Below are 5,118 nucleotides of genomic sequence, written 5' to 3'. Positions count from 1 at the left end.
TAACCACACAGAGAAACAGTTAGAACACATTAACCACAGAGAGACCGTTAGAACACATTAACCACACAGTTAGAACCCATTAACCACACAGAGAGACCGTTAGAACCCAGTATTAACCACACAGAGAGACAGTTAGAACACATTAACCACACAGAGAAACAGTTAGAACACATTAACCACACAGAGAGACAGTTAAAACACAGTGTTAACCACACAGAGAGACCGTTAGAACACATTAACCACACAGAGAGACCGTTAGAACCCAGTATTAACCACACAGAGAGACAGTTAGAACACATTAACCAACAGAGAAACAGTTAGAACACATTAACCACACAGAGGTTAGAACACATTAACCACACAGAAGAACGTTAGAACACATTAACCACACAGAGAACCATTAGAACACATTAACCACACAGAGAGACCGTTTGAACACATTAACCACACAGAGAAACAGTTAGAACACATTAACCACACAGAGAAACAGTTAGAACACATTAACCACACAGAGACAGTTAGAACACATTGTTAACCACACAGAGAGAAGCCGTTAGAACACATTAACCACACAGAGAGACAGATAGAACACATTAACCACACAGAGAGACCGTTAGAACACATTAACCACACAGAGACAGATAGAACACATTAACCACACAGAGAGACAGTTAGAACGCAGTCTGCGATTTTCCTTAGGTCAAAAGCACCTATTCCCTATAAAGCACACTACTTTTGACCACAGCCCTATGAGCCCTGGTCAAAAGTAGTTCACTATATAAAATTTAAAAAAGGGCCCATGAAGACCTGTCGCGCAGTATCTCTTACCCAACAACAACATTGGGAATTTCATTCTCAACCAGGCAGAGAGCATCCCTCCGTAGAAAGACCTCCGATGGCGATCACAGGGACTTTCCTGAGCTCCAGGCACCTTCCTCTTCAGTTCTCTGATCAGCACAGAGAGTCCACTAGCGCCTGCTCCGACGTCAGGTAATTCAGGTGCTTGTTGTCCTGTTTGTGAAGACAAAGCGTGTTTAGAGAAAGTTGTTTCTAAACGTGTAGTAGACCATGTTATATAGCGTGTGTGTGTGTGTGTGTGTGTGTGTGTGTGTGTGTGTCTGTGTCTGTGTCTGTGTGTGTGTGTGTAAAAGCATAGCGGTTAATTTACACTGTAAGAGTCTTGTCCAAACGGCAAGGATTCTCCATAATGTGATTGCTCTGCAAACACCAACATGGCTCCCAGTTCCTCTGCAACGTCCCATGAAACCCTACAGACAAAAAGTACAGGGCAAAATATTCTAAACAAGTGACGCAAGGCATGCTGGGTAGATGAATACAGAACAGAGAAGATGAATACAGAACAGAAGATGAATACAGAACAGAAGATGAATACAGAACAGAGAAGATGAATACAGAACAGAGAACATGCAGAAGATGAATACAAAACAGAACAGAAGATGAATACAGAACAGAAGAAGAATGCATGAATACAAAACAGGAAGATGAATGCAGAACAGAGATGAATACAAGGAACAGAACAAAGAAAATATGAATACAGAACAGAGAAGATGAATGCAGAACAGAGATGAATACAAAACAGAACAGAGAAGATGAATGCAGAACAGAGATGAATACATTAAGAACAGACAAAACAGAACAGAGAAGATGAATTACAGAACAGAGAAGATGAATACAGACAGAACAGAAGATGAATACAAAACAGAACAGAGAAGATGAATACAGAACAGAGATGAATACAAAACAAAACAGAACAGAAGATGAATACAAAAGAACAGAGAAGATGAATACATTACAGAACAGAAGATGAATACAGAACAGAAGACAGATACAGAAGATGAATATGAATACAGAACAGAAGATGAATACAGAACAGAACAGAAGATGAATACAAAACAGAACAGAGAAGATGAATACAAAACAGAACAGAACAGAAGATGAATACAAAACAGAACAGAGAAGATGAATACAGAACAGAAGATGAATACAGAACAGAGAAGATGAATACAGAACAGAAGATGAATACAGAACAGAAGATGAATACAGAACAGAGAATATGAATACAGAACAGAAGATGAATACAAAACAGAACAGAGAAGAACTGAATACAAAAGAAGAAATACATTACAGAGAAGATGAATACAGAACAGAGATGAATACAGAACAGAAAGATGAATACAGAACAGAGAAAATGAATACAGAACAGAACAGAAGATGAACAGAAAACAGAACAGAAGAAGATTAATACAAAACAGAACAGAAGAAATGAATACAGAACAGAGAAGATGAATACAGAACAGAGAGATGAATACAGAACAGAGAATATGAAGATACAGAACAGAGAAGATGAATACAGAACAGAACAGAAGATGAATACAGAACAGAACAGAGCCAGAGAAGATGAATACAAAACAGAACAGAAAGATGAATACAGAACAGAACAGAAGATGAATACAGAACAGAGAAGATGAATACAGAACAGAGAAGATGAATACAGAACAGAATACAGATGAAGATGAATACAGAACAGAAAGATGAATACATTACATAACAGAAGATGAATACATTACAGAACAGAAGATGAATACATTACAGAACAGAGAAGATGAATACATTACAGAACAGAAGATGAATACAGAACAGAGAGAAGATGAATACAAGAACAGAACAGAGAAGATGAATACAGAACAGAAAGAAGTGTTATTGCAGAACAGAGGTGATGTCTCCTTCATTGCCGATGTAGAACAAGATAGATGCCCTCCCATTACATAATCCCAGTGTTCATTATTAACCAGAAGATCTCTGCTTAAAGGTGCCATCCTCCAGGAAGCCAAAGTGATCGATCTGGCAAGGACAGAGAAATACATCAGAGGATGGCAAAAATATGACACGCTGCTACTTTAAGAACAACCTAGTGTCACGGATCCCTCAGGAACGTTCATCACGCACACCTGGCACCTAACAGCTCCAGATGATTACGGGTCTCGTCCCGTGTGTTACTCATTGTGTGCTTGTGTTATTGCAGGGTGCACCTCCCACTCTTATGTTTTGGTTTCAACCCTGTGGTTTTGTTACATGTTTGTCTGGCCTTCGTCCCCATGCCTTCAGGAAGCCAAAGTGATCGATCGGACAGAGAAATACTTTGAGGTAAAATAAAGATCCTACTTTAAACGCATTCCTGCGCCTGTCTCCCAAATAATTTATACCAGCATGACACCTAGTCTCAGATGATTACATTTCGCTTGAGATGAGATGAAGGCTCAAGAGAAGTGAATCAATGTATAACGTTTCAATCCATTTTCAAGTCTCTGAAATTAACATGTTTTGTGGCCAGTTAAAATGTGGCCCTGCCTTCACACGGACGTCGTACTTTGAGTGGAATAAAGATCCCTATTACATCCTGTCTCCCAAATAATTTATACCAGCGGTCCTAGTCTCTAAGACCTGTCTGACCAAGGGTCATCCTGTCTGACCTGTCTGACCATTCCAAGGTCGAAATTAACTCATCTTCTCCTGACCAAATGGTCATCCTCTATCCTGTCTGACCAGCTTGGTCATCCTGTCTGACCTCTCTGACCAACGGTCATCTTCTCTGACCAACGGTCATCCTCTATCCTCTCTGACCTCATCTGACCAACTTTCATCCTCTCTGACCATGGATATCCTCTCTGACCTCTCTGACCAATCCTCTCTGACGGTCATCCTCTCTGACCTCTCTGACCAACGGTCATCCCTCTGACCAACGGTTCCATGTCCCTCTGACAGACCACCCCTGTAAAGGTTCTTGTTCCCCTCTGACAGACACCCTGTAAAGGTTCTTGTTCCCCTCTGACAGACACCCTGTAAAGGCTCCAGTGTGAGAGACAGTACAGTAGCACCTTCTCCAGAGGGTGAGCCTCTCCTGTCCTCAACGTGTCCCTGCGCTAGGGTGTGATCATTGTGGCCCTGGCCTTCTGCCATACACTACTTTGTACTGTGCAGTGAGTCGGTGACAACCCCAATGCAGGACGCTAGGATAATTAGCCTCAATTTGTATTAAAACCCAGAAGAGACAGTTCAGGATGCCACATTAGTTCCACTAGCACATCTGCCTCCCCGTCGAACCCTATACAGTCCCACTGCGCCATTTGGGACTCATCCTTCTCTCCAGCCTCATGCCACCGCTGTGTAGCCACAGGCCGAGTTGTCCTCTGCTTGAAACCCACCCAGCACTTGATAAAGAATGTTTTTGTTGCGTTTGCACCCTCTCTCTCTCCCTCCCTCTTTCTCTTTCTCCTTCCCAGTGCCTACAAAATGATCCTGGTTTATGAGCCAATGACAGGAAAAAGATTTCCAGGCCTGAATGTGTTCATTCATCCACTCCTGGAGACTCTCCACAGCCTGGCTAGCGTGTCAGGAAAAACACATTACAGTCCAGACTGAAAATGATTTGTCAATTTCTTATGCAAATAGAATATTCTCTGTAATAAGTCAATTACATATTAATTCCCCTTCTGTTAGATGATCCAAAAATATGTTTTACATCACTCAAGAAGGTACTCTAGGAAATAGATTCAAAATCTATAACCTGATCTTCTGGCCGAGTGGTTCTAACTCCAGTGTTAAGCCAATCTGGGCTGGGACTTTTCGCTATGTTTGTGCTTATGGTTTCATAATATGGCTATGGTTTCATAGGGGGAAATGAAACCTTCATAAAGCGATGTCCATGTCTTCCTACCAAACCTAATACTGCCACCTTGTGGTTCATGCTGGTAGCATTTAGTTACAGGAAACTCATTCGGCGCCATCTGCTGAAACACTCAATGTCAAGTCAAACGCTTAAAGATCTTTCGCTTCTGAAAAACAGTGAGGTAAACATTACTTACAACTAAATGTTATAAAGTATGAAAAAATAAAATGACTCAAAGCCAATGTAGGAAACAACTGCTGGACACACACACTCTGTTGTGTAACTCTACAGGAGGTTGGTGGCACCTTAACTGGGGAGGGAGGGGGCTCGTGGTAATGGCTGGAGCAGAATGGTATCAAATACATTAAACATTCCATTCGAATCCATTCCATTGAATCCATTCCATTCGCTCCGTTCAGCCGTTAAACGTG

Source organism: Oncorhynchus masou, chromosome 13 (genome assembly GCF_036934945.1).
Source record: "Oncorhynchus masou masou isolate Uvic2021 chromosome 13, UVic_Omas_1.1, whole genome shotgun sequence".
Taxonomy (NCBI): domain Eukaryota; kingdom Metazoa; phylum Chordata; class Actinopteri; order Salmoniformes; family Salmonidae; genus Oncorhynchus; species Oncorhynchus masou.
This window is presented reverse-complemented; position numbering follows the sequence as displayed.